The sequence below is a fragment of the Capricornis sumatraensis genome, chromosome 20 (genome assembly GCF_032405125.1).
Source record: "Capricornis sumatraensis isolate serow.1 chromosome 20, serow.2, whole genome shotgun sequence".
Classification (NCBI taxonomy): domain Eukaryota; kingdom Metazoa; phylum Chordata; class Mammalia; order Artiodactyla; family Bovidae; genus Capricornis; species Capricornis sumatraensis.
The window spans coordinates 68,177,048-68,200,313 of record NC_091088.1 but is presented as its reverse complement, the minus strand read 5'-3'; the positions used below and the strand labels follow the sequence as shown (position 1 = coordinate 68,200,313).

Genomic DNA, 23,266 nt, shown 5'->3' with positions numbered 1-23,266 from the left:
CAGTCATCTCCGACTCTTGAGACCCATGGACTGTAGCCGCCCAGACTCCTGTGTGCATGGGATTCTCCAGGCAAGAATCCTGGAGTTGGTTTCCATTTTCTTCTCCAGGGGATCTTCTCGGCCCATCGAACCCAGGTCTCTCATGTCTCTTGCAATGGCAGGTGGATTCTGCACCACTGAGCCACCAGGGAAGCCCCCTCAGCTTTCAAAAAACAATAAAGTCCTGACTTTTGGGAACATGGATTGACTTGGAGGGCATTATGCTTAGTGAAATAAGTCAGACAGGGAAAGAGAAATGCTGTATGTTTTCACTTATATGTGGAATCTAAAAATCAAAATAGTGATTTCCTTGATGGTCCAGTGACTAAGACTCTGGGTTCGCAATGCAGGGGGTCCAGGTTCAATCCCTGGTCAGAGAACTAGATCCCACAAGCTACAACTAAAAAGATACCACATTCCACAACTCAGATCTGATGCATCCAGATAAACAATAATAAGCATTAAAAAAATAAAAATAGATGAACAAATATAACAAAAGAGAGTCAGACTCACAGATTCAAAGAAGAAACTAGTGGTTACCAGAGGGGAGAGGGGAGAGAGGAGAGGGGTGGGTGTGAGGGGCAGCAAAGTATGTAGAGTGGATTAGGAAACACCAACAACCATTTATAAAATAAATAACTCACAGGATTGTAATGTCCAGCACAGGGAATATAGTTAACATTTTATAAATTTTGTATTGTGTGTAATCTCTGAAAATACTGAATCACTATGTAATACACCTCTAACTAATATAATATTGTAAGCCAACTATCAGTTCAGTTCAGTTCAGTTCAGTCACTCAGTCGTGTTCAACTCTTTGAGACCCCATGAATCGCAGCATGCCAGGCCTCCCTGTCCATCAGCAACTCCCGGAGGTCACTCAGACACGCATCCATCAAGTCAGTGATGCCATTCAGCCATCTGATCCTCTGTCATGCCCTTCTTCTCCTGCGCCCAATCCCTCCCAGCATCAAAGTCTTTTCCAATGAGTCAACTCTTCGCATGAGGTGGCCGAAGTACTGAAGTTTCAGCTTTAGCATCAATCCTTTCAAGGAAATCCCAGGCCAACTATACATAAATTATTAAAAATTGCTTCCTGTTCAAGGAACTTGGCCGTGCATACATAGAAAAGAAAATTCAATATAGGAAAATCCATAAATTAAAAAAAATCATGAAATTGGCATTTTCCATAAAGACAGTTTTACTGCAGATGTCACAGAGATGGTTGAACATTAAAGATAAAATGCAATGCTTGGAAATTTTTTCGATAAAATATAATGCTTGGAATGAAATAAGAAAATCTATGAAAATCATATCAAGAATAAAACAGAAAATAATTCAGTGCCTCAAAGTCATAGCAGATTAGATATTGCAGCATACATTTTTGGTTAACTTGAAAATGTAGCCAAAGGTGGGTTGGGTCAGAGGTTGTGGTTCAAGTTGTTAAACACTCTGAAGAGACAGAACTGGCCTTAAAATTTTCCAGGAAGCCCAATTCCTCCCTCAGCCTGGGCCCCCGCACTCTGCCTTTTTTAAGGTAAGAAGAGCCTGTGTGAGTCACCTTTCCGTCCTGTGGTCAGCTTGCACACGATGTTAGTTTGGGCGCCATCATAACGTCCTGTGTGCTCTTCAGGTCTGCTGAGCTGCTGCCTCCTGCTCAGGAGAAGCAGCGCCATGCTGTCCACCATCGTCAGCCTGGCATGTGTTGAGTCCTGGAATGGAACAAAGCCTGGTGCAAATACTGACCTGGAGGGCTGGGTCCACCTTAACAGAGAGCCCTGCCTCCACAGGGGTGAAGTGGATCTTAATGGTTGGGTTCATCAAGGCTGAGCACCTTGCCAACAAGGCCCATAGAACAGGCCGGGGGAGTAGAAGACCAGGTCTGACATGAGATGGATTGTCCATCACGAGTCTTTCTTTACAGGGTTTTTCTTGATCCAGAGCATCTGGGCGCAAGAGGGTGAGTCTTTCCCCCAGACCATGGTTGCCATCCACCTCAAGTAAGACTCTCCTGTAATAAGAGGGGAGATGGCACAGATGGTAGGGTGACAGTCAAGCATGGGAAGTCATTACCATATAAGGGTGAGTCTTTTGGAAGGTGAAAATGGGAGCCCAGGGTGGCTTTGATGGTAGAGAGTCTGCCTGCAGTGTGGGAGACCTGGGTTTGATCCCTGGGTTGGAAAGATCCCCTGCAGAAGGAAATGGCAAGCCACTCCAGTATTCTTGCCTGGACAATTCCATGGATACAAGAGTCTGGTGGGCTATAGCCCAGGGGGTCACAAAGAGTCTGACATGACTGGTTGACTAACACTTTCAGGGAAATCTAGCCCCCAATTCTGGTCCAGAGACCCTCCCCCAGACACTCTTCCCTCTGCTGAGCCAGGCCCTATGGGCACCTACAGGAGACTGTGATGCTCAGAGCTGGGGTGACTGGGAGGGACTGGTGTTATCTGTAGACTGAGGGAAGGCAGCAGGGCCAGGGACAACAGACCCTTGGAGGACAAGTTGATGGCTCCAGCTCTTCAGCAGTTCCATGGATGGGCATTACAGAGAACTGCTGCTGCTGGCCTCCATTCAGAAGAAAGGGAGAACCTATGCCCTGCCCCCGGGGAATCCAGAAGGTTCTACCACAGACTCCATCATGTCCTGTGTTTCTCATGTGAGCTGACATCACTTCACTCACACAGGTTGTGCTTCCATTGGGTGTCTACTCCATCTTGTTTTATAAAACAAATTTTACATCATCAACATCCAGGAAGAATCTGTTAGTTGACACTTGCTCAACATTCTCAGGCTTCCCTGGTAGCTCAGTGGTGAAGAACCTGCCTGCAATGCAGGGGCTGCAGAAGATGGGGGTTCAGTCCTGGGGTTGGAAGATCCCCTGGAGAAGGAAATGGCAACCCACTTCAGTATTCTTGGCTGGACAATCCCCATGGACAGAGGAGCCTGGCGGGCTACAGTCCATGGGGTCACAGGAGTCAGACATGGCTGAGCACAGGCACATGCTCAAAATTCTCAGCAGGTGTTTTTCATGTAGGGTGTGCTATGCCTCTATGGTGTGGGAATCTCCATGCAGCATGGGTTCCCCTGGTTTGAAAAGGAGCCTTAGAGATGTGGGAAAGGGGTGGGTTGTCTGAGCCCAGCGAGGGGAAGGGGTTCCCCATTTTCTACTGTAAACCATGCATTCTTCTCCCCCAGGTGACCACCACAAGCCCTCCCTGTCAGCCTGGCCAAGCCCTGGGATCCTCAAGGACAGCATGTGACTCTCTGGTCACTCCCCTCTCGGATTTGAAGGTTCAGGCAGCACAAGGTGACAGAACCGATATCCCTGAGCTCCAGGCCGTGATGCTCTGGAAGGACTTCCTCGTGGGCCCGTGACTGAAGCACACACGTGGACCCCCAGGCGTCATGTTTGGAAGGTCTTCCTCATGGCCCGTGACTGAAGCACATGCGGGGACCCCCCAGGCGTCATGGTCACTATGGTCACCTCCCCTCTGTGCGGTCAGCACCCAGCGACCCCTGGAGACTGTGGTCATAGGTCAGAGAGCTCTTGTCCAGAGGCCACCCATTGTCCCAGTCTCCCAGACCCCAGAGATTTCTGGTGGGAGTGTGAGTCAGGGTCCAGTCAGAACGACAGGAAGTGCTCCAGGCATTCTAGATAAAACTTTATTTAATGGAGGAATTTGGGTCCTGCAGTGGGGAGAATGATGGCACCCCATGATGCCCGCATCCTAAAACCCCAAATCTACGATTGCTATGTCCCATTCCAAGGGAAATGAAACCGCATGTGGAACTGAGGTTGGTAAGCAGGTGACCTTGAGAGAGGAGGTTTTCCTACAGATGTTTCTGTGCTTTCGATCTCTCCCACTCTGAGCGGTCAGCCCCTCAGTGACCCTCTGGACATGGTGATCACAGGTGAGAATGTCAAGAGCTGGCATACAGACTGAATGTACCAGGATGTGGAAGCCCCAGGTGGTGGTGTGGGAGACGAGAGAAAGGTGCTTTTCATGGAGAGAAACCGACTTGGTGAGAGTTGCATCCGACAGACAAAGAAAGAGGAGAAACAAGTACAGACCACCTGTTATAACAGAAGAGACAGAGGCAGGGGCAGAGACAGAGGAACTCAGAGATGGAGATAAAGAGTGAAGTGAGAGACCCAGACAGAGGGGCAAGGAGCAGAGAGGTGCACTTCCTCCCTGACTTTGTTGAGAGACCAGAAACAGTTTAGGAGCCTGGTTTCAATTTCAACTCTACCCTCTCTTCTCTACTCAAAGAACCCAAGGATACACCATGTATCTACCCAGGACTTCATGACCAGGTTGGTCTTTCTCAGGCTTTCCCCAGGAGCCCTAGTCCTCATGGCCCGGGTGATGCACAGATACTGTGTTCACTCAGATGTGGCTTCGTTCCAGGTGGGTGAGCCACTCTGTGGCCCAGGACCCCAAGGTCCCTGGTGACGGAGCCAAACGCCAGCTCCTGTATGTTGTGCATTTCATGGGTTCTCATGCTGTATGCTCAGGCCCACGTGCAAGTTCACACCAAACGTTGTAAGATTATGGAGGGCAAAGCCCACAGAGAGATGGAATCAGAGAGAAAACGGAGTCAACGGAAAGCAGAGGCAGAAACACAGTTGCTGTGTGAACACAGAAAATAAGCCAGAGGGACTGGGGCGGGGGGAGAAACATCTAAAAAATAAAGGTAAATAGAAAGAAAAAGGGATAGAGAATTAATGAGAAAGAAGGGAGTGGACAGAGAAGCCCTAAAAATAAGAGACATGGGAGGGTGGATGGGTGCAAAGATCGAGAAAAATGGTGATGCAGGGGCAGATAATAGGGATTACAAAAGAGAGCCAGGGAGACCGAGAAGCAGAGGAAGTCATGGAAGTGGAAATAGATGATAGATCAGCAGGGAAAGTGATGGATGAACATATACATGGATGATAAAACAGGAAGAGAGCTACACACATAGAAAGGCAGATAGATGGTGGAACGATGGATGGATATATAGACAGATGATAAGATGGGTAGATGGAATGGTGGATGGAGATATAGACAGATAATAGGACAGATGAATAGTGCCGAAAGATAGAGACGAGGTAGAGAATGAGAGGCTCCGAATGAAAGAAGACAGATCAACCAATCCAAGCAGAAGCAGAGAGAGTTAAAAAAAATACAAAAAGGAACAAAATTAGGAGGGAGGCAATTTCAGAGACCTAGAGAGAGAAAGTAGGAGAGAGACAGGGGAGAATAGGAGAGTGAGAGCGAGAGAGAGAGAGAGTTGAGAGGAACCGTGGGTGTGAATCTCAGTTCAGGAGTGAAGGACATGGGATTCGGGAAGAGCCTGTCTCATGGAACTGCCTCTCCTCCTTCCAGGTCTGTCCAGGAAACCCACTCTCTCAGCCCAGGGGGGCCCCATGCTGAGGTCAGGGGAGAATGTGACCTTGGTCTGCAGGTCCGAGAGCACCTTTGACCAGTTCCATCTGCTCAGGGATGGGGGGAACCTTGGGCTCCCGCTCGCTGGAGGGTGGGGCCCCCACGGAGCGCTCCAAGCTGAGTTCCCTCGGGGTCCTGGGACCCCAGCCCACAGCGGGGTCTACAGGTGCCTCGGCTCCTTCACTCGCTCTCCCTACTCGTGGTCAGACTCCAGCGACCCATTGTTCCTGTCTGTCACAGGTGAGGAACCGCTTCCTGGCCCATGCTTTCTTGTTCCTGTTCAGTCGCTAAGCTGTGTTTAAGTCTTTGCGACCCCGTGGACGGCAGCACGACAGACTCCTCTGTCCTTCACATTCCCCCCTTCATGGATCGCAACTTTGTCGTGGTGAAGGGGCTTGTGTAACTCAATGAAACTATGAGCCATGTCATGCAGGGCCACCCAAGCCTGACGGGTCATAGTGAAGAGATCTGACCAAATGTGGTCCCCTGGGGGAGGAAATGGCAACTCACTGCAGTATTCCTGCCTCCAGAACCCCATGAAGAGTCCCATGCTTTACAATACTCTAAATCACATTGCCCTGGCTGAAAAGGCCGTTTGGCTTTTCCCATAATATCTTACTGTATCATGGGCTCTATCTTAAGTGCTCCATGCTGGTATCAGCAGACCTTAGGGCTTCTGGAGAAACGGAGGCAATGGGAACCTGAGACGAAGACAGATGGTAGATGGCATCTCAACCCTCTTCCACCTCCTGTATGGATGCTCCACAGCAGAGTCCTGTAATCAAGGCAAATAAAGAAAAGGGTCAGGGCAGACCCAGGAGGAGGAGAATCTGGGCCCATTTGGGAGGATCCGAGATTGCATCGGCCCCTTGCTCTTAATGTTTTCCCAGAAGGACCCCTGACATACAGGTGATTTTCCAATTAAGGAGCATAGATACTCATTCCTGGAGCAGACAGAATGTCTCTTGATTACAGCTGTCTTTCATCGCCAGGCATATCTTTCCTACCTCCTTCCACCATCTCTTCTCCAGGATGGAGGGGCTACTCAATGCATTCCCCAGGAGGGACCAGAAGCCCGCCCCTGCCCCATCAGTGCTCTGAGGGATGACAGACTCAAGGACAGGCAGGAGGGCAATGTTCCAGAAACACGAGTCCTCCTTTGGTGGGGTAAGGAAGGTTACTGTTCACCCTTTCTGGCTTTTCTCCCCTAGGTTCCCCTACAAGTACTTGCCCATCAACCATGGATCCACACGCCACAGAAGGTAAGCAAGACAGTCTCCTGTCTCAGCCAATTTCTGAGAAGACTGAGGGCTCCGGTGTGAGCGTTGGTTCTACCACATCCCAGCTCTGTGACTTTGGGCTCCTCAATGTCCCTGTCTTTTCAATATTTGAGATCATGGTCTGTATTAGAACCAGAGCGGGCACTGAGTTTCTGATACTCTGGGACTGGGAATTTCTACATTGAACAAAGCGAGACAGAGTGACTTGACCCCATGCTTGAGGGAGCTGCTTACCCTCCCTCCACCAGCATCTTGGGGAAAGGATGGCGGGACAAGCAGAGAATTGTAGGGAGTACATTCAGTATGTGCCATTCCTCTGCTCGCGTTTTATGAATTAAACATTCCACAGTTCAGAAATAGAAGTGTTGTGTCTTCTTGAGGAATCCATTCCAGGCATATGTGGATGGAGCAGAAAATACTTGGAGGATTAAAGCAGTCCCCATTCATGCAAAAGCACCATGCCTTGACATACGGGCAGCAGAGAAAAACTGCATCGGTGCCTGGGGGACCTGGTTTCAGACTGCTGCTGGTCTTGCATGGCCTCTTTACTCCATCCCCTGCTAGCATCTCTCCTGGATGCTTTGGTGCCTCCTGGGAAGTGGAGACCATACTGATCATGTTGAGAGCTGCTGACACACTTTGACACAAGGATACAATAACTCCTGTGTGTAGGGGCAGGGTGTATGCAACGGATAATCAGACCTTCTTCCGTTGGCTTGTTGGCAGAAGCACCGCTTCCTCAAGGCCACTCCAGCCAGCTGCACCTTCTCCTGAGGCTCTCCGTAGCCTTCATCTGTACCAGCATCTTCCTCGCTGTTCTTGTCTATAACTGGTAACCCAAAAAGTAAGTATGAAGAGCCAAACTGTTGCTGGGTTCTACCTACAATCGTTTAAATCTGAGGAGGAAAGCCCAGCGTCATCTGACCCAGGGGGAGGTGGGCTCATAGCAGAGAATGGCGTTTTCACTTCATGTAGGTTAAAAACTGATTTCCATTGTTGTAATCCCTGAGGAAAGAACTTCCAGAGAACCATGGAACCCTGCTCTTTTTATGAAAATATGTGTTAATTTATTCTTAGCTGCATGAGCTCTCAGCTGCAGCATGGGGGATCCTCATTGCGGTGCTGGGGTGCAATTCAAGGCTCCAGAGCTCACAGGCTCAGCAGTTGCAGCACATAAGGCTTAGTTGCTTCAGAATATATGGGATCTCAGTTCTCCCACCAGGAATAGAACCCACACACTCTGCACTGGAAGGTGGACTCTTAATCCCTGGGCCACCAGGGACATTCTAAGCCCTGTTCTTCCCTTCAACCACAGCGATCTGTTCTCCTCTTTATGATCTTGGGAATCTGCTGATATGCATCAGAGGATAATCCATAATAGAAGACGTAGGACGGGATCCCTGGGTTTGCACAGGCTCCTGAGAGAGACCGTCAGTGGCTGGGCATGCATATGGGATTTTTTTTTTTTTTCTTTAACTTAGTGGAGTAGACAGACTCAGCAACCTGGGACACACTCGTGCTTTTTTTGGCTTTGATGTCCCGACCAAAATATGGAGGTCTAGAAGAATCGCCCCACACGAAGAGCCTTGACTCTCTTCCATTCGCAGATGTTGCCATCACAGAAGGAGAGCCCAAGGAAGACAGAACAGCGAAAGGTGAGGTGAGTCCTCCCAGCCCAAACCCTTGCCATAGCCCGAATCCCTCCAATGCCCAATGCCCCAGCCTTCAAAGATCACATCTCATTCCATCATTCACCTCTCCTTCCTCTCAGGACCCATCAGCAGAGGACGTGATATTCGCTCACTTGAACCACAGGACCCTCTCTGAGAGACTGTTCACTCCCACTCCCCTGAGCCCCTTGCACCTCTTTGCTGAGACCAGTATCTATGAGGAATTCGATGTAAACCAAGACCATGCTGAGCCCTGACCTGGCCCCATCCTTTGAGCACACAGAGTTATAAATTGAAGAGCTACATTTATGTTTAAAGGGGTTCCTCTGTGGGCACTCATTCTCCTCCTCCAAAGCAGCCCAGCAGCTCTGAAGTTAAGAGTGGAGTCCAAGAAATATAGGATCGTCTTCAAAAATCCCACCACCTCTTAGTAATCCCCTGGCTATTCTAACACTCTATTTTAACTATGTAACATTTTGGGAGAAGGTATTCTAATCAATTTCACATACAGGGTAGGTTACCATGATCATCTAGCTTTTTTGAAAATTCCAGTAAAGCATAAAAATTTGCAATATGAGTCTTTAAATTATTCAGTTTAAAATAAAAGAAAGCCAATTTAAAGAAACCTCTGTTCAGTAATAGTTTACAAGGATGAACTTGTTTGCAAGACAGAAACAGACTTGTAGACTTGGAAAACAAACTTAGAGTTACAGAGGGGAAAAATGCAGGGAGAGATAGATTGGAAGTTTAAGACTGACATGTGCACACTGCTATATTTAAAACAAAATGCTTTCCATGAAACAATAATAAAAGCAATGCATGTTGGCCAAAGAAAGATGAAGTATATTCTGTTGGAGATATCCAGTGTGGTGCCACTTGCCACATGAGGCTGCGTGTGTGCGTGCTAAGGTGATTCAGTCATGTTCGACTGTTGTGACCCCATGGATGCTGTGTAGCTTGATAGGCTCCTCTGTGCATGGGATTCTCCAGGCAAGAATTCAGGAGTGGGTTGCCATTCCCTTCTAGAGGGGATCTTCTTGATCCAGGGATCGAACCTTCATCTTTCATATCTCTTGAATGGCAGGTGGATTCTTTACCACTGAGCCATCAGTGAAGGCCCCTCAGGTTTTTCCCAGCCCTGTGCCCTGATGGTGCTGGGGTTTCAGGGTTAGAAACAGGACAACAAGATCCCCCTCAGTCTGGATCCGCACTGGCCGACAAAGTACTCACCCAGCCACGAGGTACAGACAATGACTCTACACGTATATGAAGTGAAGCATTCAGTTCTTCAGTCACACCCACCACATTTCAAGTGCTCAGTAGCGTCATGTGGCCAGGTGCCATGGTGCTGGACAGAGCAGATGTTTAAAATGTCCCATCACCACAGAGAATTCTACTGGACATTCCACTCCAGATCACTGAGGGCTGCAGGGGAACACTTGCCCCACTGAGGCTTTGCAAGTGTGTTAATCCATCGTTATTTGCATGTTTTGTGTTTTTTGCTTCTTTTCACCAAAGACAAGGATTTCAGAATCTTGTGCCCTTTAAGTTATCAACTGGTGGCACAATGTGGCTTGGCTCAACCAAGTGGAGGGCTGAACAGGATAACACCATGAGGACCCCGGTGTGAACTGAGCTGGCAAATGGGGTGAAGATCAAGCTCCACGGAGCCTTAGTTGCTCATTGAGCTCTCTGGGTGTGATGTCTCTCCTGACTTAGACCTAAACCACCCAAGCACTCTTTTACCAAGAAATGTCAGGATTGCTTAAAGTGAAGACATTCTGGGGCTCCTGTGTTGCTACTGTCACGTTTCCATTTTTCTCCTAATTATCCTTTTCTTTTTTTTTTTGCCTCTAGGTGCAGGGAGCAGATGTCATAATCTTCATTTTTCTGAATGTTCACACTGTAGACATGAACCCCAGTTATCCTCATATATCTTCTTTTAAAAAAATATTTGAATGTTAGCATTTGATGCCTCATTCTGCAGAATCTGAATTCTTCACCCAACTACAAAAGATGGGTTTACCTGGGTCATGGGTGTATTTCTCCTTTGTGGCACAAATGCCTGGTACACAGTAGGTGCTCTGCAATAATTTATGTACTGACTGAAGATGAGAAGTAAATTCCATTTCTGGAGGGGACTGGGAAAATAAAGTTCTGAGTCCTGGTTGGAGCCAGACTGTCCAGGCTGACTCAGGACAGTCCCACCCTCTAGAGAAGGCGGTCAGACTGGGCAGAAAGAGAAAGAGCTGAGACCTGAGGTCTGGGCCGAGATGCTTCCTGAGCCCTGCCCTGAGACATCGGCATCTGTTCCATGGAAGGGCGGCCCGCCTCTGCGAGTCCACGGCCATGGGAAGCCCGAGGGTTGGGAGCAGCCCCCCAGGGACCACATCCTGTTTGTGCTCTAGGGCCCCGTGGTCTCCTCATCTGTACAGGGCGGGGGCGGGGGTGGCTGGGCGCTCAGAGCTGCAGACATGCTTTCTATCCTCTCTGAGCTTCTCCTCTTCAGCCAGATGAGCAGGGCAGGGAGAGGACTGCAGGAGGGCATGGAATGCCCACCCTGCCCCCAGTTCATGGGAACCACAGGGCTCAGGCAGCTGGAGGGGCCAGGAATCCTGATGGGGAGAGAATCAGCCCAAGCTTTCGGTGACATATCTCTCACTTCCAAGGGCTGAGTGTGGGCCAAGGGACCCTGAACCATGCAGGTGTGTTCTCCGAGGTCTCCTGGGGCCCAATCTCACTTGAGTCTCAGGAACTTGGTTGGGGGGCAAGGTCAGGACACTGGGATTCTAGAGTGATGCTGGTGAAACCTGGAAGGGCTCCTGAGCTGAGCTGGGGAGTGAGGAGTGGGGAAGTCTTAGGACTCAGCCTCTGAGTTCCTTTCAGGGACCTTCCAGAAACTCAGCATTTGGCTGAGACTCTTTTGCGCAGCTCAGGGTGCTCATGTGAATACACCTTATGCAGAGTTGGAATGTGAGAGTGATCACAGACCATCAGGAAGTATGCTCCAGTTGGCCTGCGCTATTTGGAGAAGGAAATAGCAATGCATTCTAGTATTCTTGCCTGGAAAATCCCATGAACAATGGAGCCTGCCAGCCTACAGTCCGTAGGGTTACAAAGGGTTGGACACGACTGAGTGACTTCATTTTCTTTCATTTTTTAAAAAAATTTGTTTATTTTACTGGTTCTAATTTTAATCTCATCATATACATATTTTATTCAAGTGTAGTTGACTTACAGTGTTTCATGTGCACAGCCAGGTGATTTTCAATTACACAAATACGCATACATTATTTTTCAGATTATTTTCCATTTTAGGTTATTACAAGATATTGACTATAGTTCCTCGTGCTATACAGAAAATCTTTGTGCTTGTTGCATATCTTTTTGCCTGGAGAATCCCAGGAACAGGGGAGCCTGGTGGGCTGCCGTCTATGGGGTCTCACAGAGTCAGACATGACTGAAGTGACTTAGCAGCAGCAGCAGCATATCTTTTTATAAATTAGAAATCTAGCATTGTATTCATACTTCTATTTTTAAATTTATGGTATATTCCACGTCAGTGTTAGGGTACACTTATAGTGAAAGCTTGATGCCAAAATCCCACCATGTCCACGTTAAAGTAAATGGAAAACAATGGCAATGTTAATTGAGGGAGGAAATATTGAATCACATTATGTTACTGGTGGGCCTTCCTGGTGACTCAGAGGGTAAAGAATTTGCCTGCAATGCAGGAGACCTGAGTCAATCCCTCAGTTGGGAAGATCTCCTGGAGATGGAAATGGCAACCCACCCCAGCATTCTTGCCGGACAACCCCTAAGGACAGAGGATCTTGGCGAGTCACAGCCCATGGGATCACAAAGAGTCAGACACGACTGAGGGCTTAAATTATACTCAAGGCTCTGAACTTGAAAGGTATAACACTTTCCCATTCGTATAGAGATAAAAAGTGGCAGAACAGACAGAACCTTTTGTCTTGTCAGGGGCTTAAAGGGACATCATGAGCAGACCTGCATGGACAGCTTCAAGAACAAAGGATTCTAGCATTAAAAGATTTCCACAGTGGAGGGGACATAAGTATAGCTATGGCTGATCCATGCTGATGTATGGCAGAAGCCATCACAGTATTGTAATTGTCCTAAAATTAAAAATAAATAAATTAAGGGGAAAAAAGCTTGCAACAGGACTTCCATGGTGGGCCACTGGTTGGTATTCTGCCTGCCTATTTGGGGGACATGGGCCTGATCCCGGGAATGGGAAGATTCCACATGCCTCGGGGCAGTTAAGCCCGTGGGCCACAAGCCCATGTGCCTAGAGCGGGTGCTCCACAACAAGAGAAGCCACGGCGATGAGAGACCCTGCTCCACAGCAAAGAGCAGCCGCCTTCCCACAGCCAGAGAAAGCCTGTGCACAGCGACAAAGAGCCAGCACAGACATTAACTAGTTAATTAAAACACTCAACAACCAGCCACACCTCCTCCTCTTTTAGTGTGTGTGTGTGTAAGTGTGAAAGTGTGAGTTCACACGTGGGTATTTAATCTGTATTGTTCCCTCTTCTCCTTGGAATTTTCTTCCCCATAGGCTAGGGTTAGTTTACATTCAGTAAACACTGTTTGACCATCCCTCTCACTCCCCAAAAAGCCCATCTAACTGAGGTAAGATGATTCTTTGGGGCACAAATTCATGAAATCATTGGTCTGCTAGCTTTCCAAATAAAGTCACTATTCTTTTCCTGAAGACCTCAGCATTCTGTCCCTTGACAAACAATGTGAGGTTTGACTCAGAGCACATTCATGAGACTTTAGCAGAGGTGTCGTTCATTTTAGACAGAATCCATAGACGTCACTCTCACAGTTGATATCTGTGGTTTAAAAGAAGATATGCAGATGGTGAACAGGCATATGAAAAGATGCTCAGCATTGCAAATTAGTAGAAAAGGCAAATCAACACTGAAAGGAGGTACCACCTCATACCGATCAGAATGGCCATCATTAGACAGTTGATTAATAATAGGTGCTGGAGAGGTTGCGGAGAAGAGGGAGTCCCTCTTACACTGTTGGGAGCACACAAGCTGGTGCAGCCACTGTGGGAAACAGTATGGAACTTCCTCAAAAAACAGTAAAAACAGAGTTTCCATATAATCCAACAATTCCAATCCTAGCATATATCTGGTAACAAACTATACCTTGAAAAGGTTCATGCACCCCTTGTTCATAGCAGCAAAACTTACAGTAGCCAAGTCATGGGAACAGCCTAATTGTCCATCGAGAGATGAATGGATACAGAAGATGCATGTGCTTATACACACAGAGAATGGAACACCTCTCAGACGTTTAAAGAATGAAATCATGCCATTGGCTGCAGCATGGATGGACCTGGAGATTAACATATTAATGGAAGGAGACAGAAAGAGAAAGACAACTTTCATGTGGTATCACCCATATGTGGAATCTGAGGGGAACATGTCAATGAAACAGGAACAGACTCACAGACATAGAGACCAGGCTTGTGGTTGCCAAAAAGGGAAGGACTGGGGGCCTGGGATTAGCAGATGCAATCTATTTATACATAGAATGGATAAAGAATGAGGTTCTACAGTATGGCACAGGAAATTCTATTCTGTATCTTGCCATAAATCATAAAGGAAAAGAATATATTGTCACGGTGAATCAATATGCTGTACGGCAGAAATGAACTATACTTCAATACATTTTTTTTAATTTTTAAAAATGTGTGGTTTAAATATCTGCAATGAAACATTATATGGCAGTAAAAATGCACAAACTGAAATGACCAAGAACACAGATCAATTCTGAAACATGATATTAAGTAAATAAAAGGACATTTTAAGAAGGGTGACTGTAATGTTACTCCATTCCATACATAATGATGAACAGGAGACCTGATTTATTACTTATGGAGCATGGCTAATGTTAATGACCCCCACCTCCAGCACAACGGTGTGGAATTGCTGCCCTTACTGAGGTTCTTTCTTGTCTATGAACAACAGCTGAATTGGGTGTATATCTGCCCTTGAGTCCAGAAAGAGCTCAGCCATTGTGTCCCAGTTTGGAGTTGATTGTTGTGGACACGCCCGTCACTCAAGCATTCTGGAGCTTGGAACTCTCTACTTGACATATTTTGAGTTCATCTGAGTATCTAGGAAGCAAGGCGGTCCACCTTTACAGGCAGAACAAATCCCCCTCCCCAAAGAACACCACAGTCATCTTTACCACATTATATTTGTGTTCATGTGTGGTCCTTGGGTTGGAAAGGGAGGAAGAGAGAGAGACAGAGAGTGTTGTGTGTGCAAAGTCTCCACTCACAGTCAGGAAAAAATTTCAGATGAAGAAGAGTCAGAGAAAGACAAATATCACATGATATCGCTTACTTGTGACAGCTGAAAAAATGAACTTATTTGCAAAACAGACTCACAGAGAATGAACTTACGGTTACCAGGGGGGATATGTCAGAGAGAGGTTATATAGTAAGTTTGATACTGACATATACACACAGCTATATTAAAAATGCATGACCACAAGGACCTACTGAATAAAACAGAGAGTTCTACTTAATATTCTGCAACTACCTAAGTGGGAAAAGATTTTGAAAGGCAATAGATGCATGTATATGTATAACTGAGTCACTTTGCTGTACACCTGAAACTAACACAGTTAGTTTTTTAATCACATATATTACAATGAAGAATTTCTTCATATTTTCAAAGACCCATAATATGCATGTCTGGTCCTCTCATAAGAATGCAGGATAAAAGTCTCTATTAATGAGTCTTTAATTGGCAACCTGCACTGAGCCTGACACACCAGGTGGGAAAATGTGGTTTCTCTTCTGTGAAGAGTTAAGGTTAATGAGATTTATCATGAGTTGGGAAAAGCATCCTGCATGGTATACGCTGAAGCACAGTTAGTACTTCGTAAAGGCAGCAAGATCTGTTCGAATCCTCTTAGGTGTACAGTGTTTAGGGAAACAAAAAGTGACGATCGGGCCATGAGGCATGCTCCGTAATGTGGCTCAGGTCAGACTTCCATCCCTGGCGTGAGAAGAGGCTGGCCATCTTCCCATGTGACATGAACCAGGCTGACTGTACCAACAATACCGCCCGCCTTCCGCATCCTGTGACTCAGTCAGCTTTGCTCAGTTCTGCCTCCTGTCTCACAGAAGCAGAGCCATGAGCCCCACACTCCTCAGCCTCCTGAGTCTTGGTGAGTCCAGAAAGACACCGTTGGAGAGGGTTATGGTGGAAATCAGGGGGTTCTTGCACCCCTGACCAGGTTCACTGCATGAGGGTGCAAAGTGTGGGGTTCATCAGGACAAGCCATCTGTGACGTGGATTTCCTTCTAGGATTCGGTGGGAGTCTGAGGATCTGGACAGCCATGGGTGAGTCCTCCCCATACCTTCTTTCTCTGTTGAGCAGAGCAACTGGGGCTGATGCAGATGACACTGGGGGTTGGGGTGAGACCCGTGTCAGTACAGTGAGAGCCGCGTGCCCTGTGGATTCCAGGTCCTCCTATTGGCCTTGATACTCATCTTCACTCTCCCCAGAGGTTAGCCCAGCTCTGGACTCTGGACCTGAAGGCACAGTGTGAAGTCTGGGAGCTGGGAGCTAGGCCCACAGAGTGCCATTTCTATCATGAGAGGGGAGCAAGAGGGAGGAGCCCACAGACCCTCCCCTACAAGCTGGCTCATGGCATCTCCAGCTGGGCCTTAACAACAGGATCTGCAGGAAGCCCGCTGGACCTGAGCCCAGGGAAGGGTCTGCTCATCAGGCTGGGCCACCTGGACGTTGTCACACATGTGATGCAGGTTAGCTAACAAAGGAGCCAGGTTCAAGCTTCATTTCCTTCTTTTCAGTCAAGTGGCTTTTTCACTTGTTACCTGTGTTACTGTTAGTCGCTCAGTCATCTCAGAGTCTTTGTGACCCCACGAACCGTAACTCACCAGGCTTGTCTGTTCATGGGATTTTCCAGGCAAAAATACTGGACGGGGTTGCCATTTCCTTCTCCAGGGGATCTTCCCTACCTGGGGACTGAACCCTGCTCTTCTGCATTGCAGGAAGTTTCTTTACTGTCTGAGCTACAACAAATCCAACAGGGAAGCCCTCTCACTTCTTTTCCATGCATCAGTTTTTTGGTGGGGTTTCTTTTGCCTGCATTGTACAGCATGTAGGATCTCAGTTCCATGATTAGGGATTCAACCCGGGCCCTTGGCAGAGAAAGTGCTGAGTCCTAACCACCACACCACTCAGGAATCCACAGTGTTTTGTGTTTTGAGAGAGTTTTCAACATTTTGTCAACCCAAGGAGTTGTTCTTCTCCTGATCAGAATCACTGCTGAGAATCATATTCTTAGAATCTCCGTGATGTCTGTCCTGGGTTGATTGTGTCTCTGTCTGTCCCCAAGCCCCAGGTGTCCTTGAGTATCAGGGTGATACACTTTAGGGTTGGTGCCTTGGAAGCATTGAATGGGAAGTGCTCCAACAAGACCAGTGGGAAGAGGGGACCATTCGTAGTTTCCTCTCAAAACCTGTTACTCCTTCTCTCCTAGGTGAATATGACAAGCTCTCTTTGTCAACCCAGCCACGCCCCATGGTTCCCTTAGGACAGACTGTGACTCTTCAGTGTCACTTCCGTTCTCCACTGAAGAGATTCAGACTGTTCAAAATAGATGGGGCCAGTGTGCCCGAGCTCCATGGAAATCATTTCAACACCTTGACCCTTGGCCCAGTGACCAGAGAACATTCCGGGTCCTACACATGTTCCAGATTCTCCAGGTCTCTCCCTGTGTTGTCCAGACACAGTGACCCCCTGCAGATTGTGGTCACAGGTAGGAGGGGTCCAGCCCAGCCCAGGACAGCCGTCTAGGCAGGCAATCCCATCCTAGGTCCAAGTTCCTTACGTGGTCCAAGATTTACTCAGGATTTTCAGCCAGGAATGATCCAGGAAAGAGAACCCACTCTGAGAGTTTAAACTCAGGGTGTTGAGTAGATGGGATGCCCTGGCAAAGGAAGGAGGAGCCTCCCTAGACATTAGTTAGACAGGATGCTGCCGCTGCCTGTCAGCAGGGAGGATGGGGAACGACCGTGATCCAGCACCTGCCACCCAGTAGGGAGCTGTAATCCCATATGAAGGAGCTGGAGCCCCAGGGAGGAGTCCCAGGAATGTCTCCAGAGTCATGAGGTCGGGGTAACAGATGGAGAAATATTCCCTTTTTTCTCCACCTCCTTTCCAATCCCCTGCCAGTCATCACCCACATTCTAGATGAGAGTGAACGGAGCCAGGGAATTCATCGTTAGAACCACGCAGCTCCCCACCACACATATTAGGGACAGCATGAAGCTGAGAGCAGGGCAACCCACTCCAGTATTCTTGCCTAGAATATCCTATGGACAGAGGAGCCTGGCAGGCTATGGTTCATGGGGTTGCAGAGTTGGACAGGACTGAAGGGACTGAGTATGCATGCATGAAGCTGAGAGCAGATCCAACAGCTGAAGAGCTTAGAATAAACACAGAGGAGGCTGGAGGTCTTGAGCAAAGAGAAACAGAAAAGCATGAGCCAGAGCCCGAGAACAAGGCTAAAGAAAATGCAACAGAACAGACAGGAAGGGTAATTGGCTTTGCTGGTTCACGGGAACCTTTTTCACACCTTCAAACGTCAGGGGAAGTGCCGAGGTGGGGTGACTCACTGAAATTCACACCCTCTTTACTCCTAGGTGTGTTCACAAAACCCTCCATCTCAGCACACCCAGGCCCCCTCATGCATGCGGGAGAGAATGTGACCCTCCGCTGTCACTCACCACTGCTGCTTGACAAATTTATCCTGCACAAAACAAGCAGCACAGGGCAGTTCCAGAGACGTGGAGAGACGCTCACTGGTGGGCATGCCACAGCTGACTTTGTCATTGGCCCGATGACTTTGCCAAGTGCAGGCACCTATAGATGCTACGGCTCTCTCAGCCACTCCCCCTATGAGGGTCAACACCCAGCGACCCCGTGGACATCATCATCACAGGTGAGTGTGACCAGACCAGTCCCTTCTGCTCTCTGTGTCACAGAAGGTCTGGTGTCCAGTCCAGCATCAGTACCGGAAGTGAATGACTGGCGTGCAGAGACACTCACAAACTCAGGACAGGGAACAAACCAGAGAGAGGAGGTGTGAAAGTGGAAGGGCAATGAGAACAGAGTCCCTGCCGTGTGCTAAGGGGAAGACACAGCCGGTGACAGAGTGAAGGAGTGAGAAAGTGAAAGAACGACCAACGGTGAAAAATACACCAGAGCAGGGACGCGGGCAGTTCCCCGCTCAGGCAGCCAACCATGGTGGTTACGGGGTTGGTTACCTGGTTTCATGTCAGAGCTCCCTTCCTCTGTCAGCAGCACACTGTGGTACCAGACGCCCTGCAGTCCGGCCCCTGGGTGATTGAGATGGAGGTCGACACCCTGAAGTTGCTCAGCCTTGTGGTTTAACACGTCCTTCTGCACAAAGAGGGGGGAGTGGTCCCTCCAACCCTCCCACTAAAGAGTCCCTTCCAGCCCCTGGGGGTGGGCAGGGCAGTCCTGAACATGCCCTCAAGAATGAGACAGTCAAAGATCGAATGAGATTCTGGCAATTTCCACTCCATAATCTCTTCTTCTGGCTCAATGCCATGTTTTCTGATTGTCCCAGCAGTAGCGAGTAAGTTCCATTTATTTCAAGAAACTGCACATGTTTGATTTTTTTAATTTATTTTTTATTTATGTTTGTTGAAGTCTACTTGATTTAAGATGTTGCTAATTCCTGTTGTACAACAGAGTGATTCAGTTATTCATATGTATATATATATATATATATATATATATATATACACATATATATACATATACTCTTTCTTTAAAAAAGGACATTAAATGACAAACCATTTTAAAAATTATTAATTTGTTCAAGAGGATTTTAAATGACACCCCATTTTTACAGTTATTTCTGAAGTTTCCCCTGTGCCGGGTATCCTTACTGTGGGGCTTTCTCTCCTGGCGGCGGGCGGCCTTCTCACTGCAGTGCCTCTCTTGTTGCACACTCCGGGCTTTAGTCCTCCATTTAGGACTCGAGTTACCCTGTGCTCTGAGATCAAGTTCTCCTCCTTGCAGGTCAGTCCAGGAAACCCTCTCTCTCAGCCCAGGCGGGCCCCGTGGTGAGGTCAGGGGAGAACATGACCTTGATCTGCAGCTTCGAGAGCGCCTTTGACCAGTTCCATCTACTAAGGGAGGGGAAGGACCTTGGGCGCCTCCTCGCTGGGGAACCAGGCCCCCGCGGAGCACTCCAGGCAGAGTTCCCTCTGGGTCCTGGGACCCCAGCCCACAGCGGGGTCTACAGGTGCTACGCTCCTTCACTCGCTCTCCCTACTCATGGTCAGACTCCAGCGACCCCCTGCTCCTGTCTGTCACAGGTGAGGAACCTCTTCCTGGCCCATGCTTTCTTGTTCCTCTTCAGTCACTATGCTGTGTCCAACTCTTTGCCACCCTGTGGGCTGCAGCACGACAGACTCCTCTGTCCTTCACGATCTCCTCCTCATGGATTACAGCCCTGTAGTGGTGAAGGGGCCTTCGTACCTCAGGGAAGCTATGAGCCAGTCGTGCAGGGCCACCCAAGCCTGACGGGTCATAGTGAAGAGTCCTGACAAAACCTGGTCCCCTGGAGGAGAAAATGGCAACCCATTCCCGTATTCTTGCCTGGAGAACCCATGAAGAGTCCCATGTTTACAATACACTAAATCACACTGCGGTGGTCAAGAAGGCCATTTGGCTTTTCCCATAATATCCTACTGTATCACTAAGCTCCTTCTCAAGGTCTCCGTGACGGCATCAGGGAACCTTAGGGCTTCTGGAGAAACGGAGGCAATGAGAACGAGAGAGGAAGGGATTTGGTAGATGGCATCTCAACCCTCTTCCACCTCCTGTATGGATGCTCCACACCAGAGTCCTGTCTATCCAGGCAAATAAAGAAAAAGGTCAGAGTAGACCCAGGAGGAGGAGAGGCTGGGCTCATTCGGGAGGATCCGAGATTGCATCAGCCCCTTGCTCTTAATGTTTTCCCAGTAGCACCTCTGACATACAGGTGATTTTCCAATTAAGGAGCATTGGTACTCATTCCTGAAGCAGAGAGGATATCTCTTGCTTACAGCTGTCTTTCATCACCAGGCATATCCTTCCCACCTCCTTCCACCATCTCTTCTCCTGGATGGAGGGTCTACTCAACGCATTCACGGTGAGGGACCAGAAGCTCTCCCCTGCCCCATCAGTGCTCTGAGGGATGAGACAGTCAAGGGCAGGCAGGAAGTGAGCCTTCCATAACAAGAGTCCTCCCTTGTTGGGGCGAGGAAGGTTCCTGTTCACCCCTTCTGCCTTTTCTCCCCTAGGATCCACTACAAGTACTTGCCCATCACCAATGGATGCACACACCACAGAAGGTAAGCAAGACGGTCTCCTGTCTCAGCACATTTCTGAGAAGACAGAGGGTTCCTGTGTGAGTGTCGTTTCTACCACCTCCCAGCTCTGTGACTTTGGAATTCTCAAAGTCCCTGTCATGTCAGCATTTGAGATCATGGTCTGTATCAGAACCAGAGAGGGCACTGAGTTTCTGATTCTCTGGGACTGGGAATTTCTACATTGAACAAAGCGAGACAGAGTGACTTGACCCCATGCATGAGGGAGCTGCTTACCCTCCCTCCACAGCATCTTGGAGGAAGGATGGGGGGACAAAGGGAGGATTTTAGGGACACCTTCAGTATGTACTATTCCTCTGCTAGTGTTTTATGAACTAAATATCCCACAGTTCAGAAATAGAAGTGTTGTGTCTTCTTGAGGATTCCATTCCAGGTCTATGTGGATGGAGGGGGAAATATATGGAGGATAAAGAAGTCCCCATTCATGCAAAAGCACCATGCCTTATTATACGGGCAGCAGAGAAAAACGGCATGGGAGCCTGGGGAACCTGATTTCAGATCGCTGCTGGTCTTGCATGGCCTCCTTACTCCATCCACTGCTAGCATCTCTCCTGGATGCTTTGGTGCCTCCTGGGAAGTGGAGACCATACTGATCAGGTTGAGAGCTGCTGACACACTTTGACACAAGGATACAATAACTCCTGTGTGTAGGGGCAGGGTGTATGCAACGGATAACCAGACCTTCTTCCGTTGGCTTGTTGGCAGAGGCACGGCTCCCTCAAGGCCACCCCAGCCAGCTGCACCTTCTCCTGAGGCTCTCCGTAGCCTTCGTCTGTACCAGCATCTTCCTCGCTGTTCTTGTCTGTCACTGGTTCCCCACAAAGTAAGTATGAAGAGCCAGACTGTCGCTGGTGTTCTACCCACAATTGTAAGTCTGAAGGAGGGAAGCGCAGCGTCATCTGACCCACGGGGAGGTGGGCTTATAGCAGAGAATGGCTTTTTCACTTCCTGTAGGTTAAAAACTGATTTCCATTGTTGTAATCCCTGAGGGAATATCTTCCAGAGGACAATGGAACCGTGTTCTTTTTATGAAAATATGTGTTAATTTATTTATGTATTTATTTTTTAGTTTACAATAGTGTATTCCTTTTGCTCTACATCAACATGAATCTGCCACAGGTATACACGTGTTTCCCATCCTGAACCCCCTTCCCTCCTCCCTCCCTGTACCAGCTGCCTCAGGTCTCAGCTGCAGTATGGGGGATCCTCATTGCAGTGCTGGGGTGCAGTTCAATGCTCCAGAGCTGGCAGGCTCAGCAGTTGCAGCATTGAGGATAGTTGCTTCAAGGCATGTGGGATCTCAGTTCTCCCACCAAAGATAGAACCAACGCTCCCTGAACTGGAAGGTGGACTCTTAATCCCTGGGCCACCAGGGACATTCCGAGCCCTGTTCTTCCTTTCAACCGCAGCCATCTGTTCTTCTCCCCTTTGTGATCTTGGGAATCTGCTGATACACATTAGAGGATGGTCCATAAGGGAAGATGTAGGATTGGCTCAGTGGGCTTGCACAGATTCCTGAGAGAGTCCGTCAGTGGCTGGATTTATTTATGGGATGGTTTTTTTTTTTTTTAAACTTAGTGGAGTAGGCATACTCAGCAACCTGGGGCATATCCCTGCTTTTTTGGCTTTGATGTCCCGACCAAAGATATGGAAGTCTAGAAGAATCGCCCCCACCCCAAGAGCCTTGAGTCTCTTCCATTCGCAGATGTTGCCATCATGGAAGGAGAGCCCAAGGAAGACAGAACAGTGAACGGCAAGATGGATCCTCCCAGCCCAAACCCTTGCCATAGCCCGAGCCCCTCCAATGCCCCGTGCTCCAGCCTTCAAGGATCACATCTCATTCCATGATTCACATCTCCTTCCTCTCAGGACCGATCAGCGAAGGATGTGATATTCGTCCACTTGAACCACAGGACCCTCTCTGAGGGACGGTTCACTCCCACTCCCCTGAGCCCCATGCACCTCTCCACCAAGCCCAGTATCTATGAGGAATTCGATGTAAACCAAGTCCATGCTGACCCTGACCTGGTCCCATCCTTTCAGCATACAGAGTGTTATAAATTGAAGAGCTACATCTCTTTCTAAAGGGGTTCCTCTGTGGGCACTCCTTCTCCTCCAAAGCAGCCCAGCAGCTCTGAGGTTAAGAGTGGAGTCCAAGAATTACAGGATCGTCTTCAAAAATCCCACCACCTCTTAGTAATCCCCTGGCTATTCTAACACTCTATTTTAACTATCTAACCTTTAGGGAGAAGTTATTCTAATCAATTGCACATACAGGGTAGGTTACCATTATCATCTAGCTTTTTTGAAAATTCCAGAAAAGCATAAAAATTTGCAAGTTGAGTCTTCAA

General features: G+C 48.3%; 1 pseudogene; it reads left to right on the top strand.

Moving 5' to 3' along the window:
- Window positions 1-1,713: 1,713 nt before the first annotated feature.
- Window positions 1,714-23,000, top strand: LOC138096964 (killer cell immunoglobulin-like receptor 3DL1; annotated as a pseudogene).
- The last annotated feature ends 266 nt before the right edge of the window (window positions 23,001-23,266 follow it).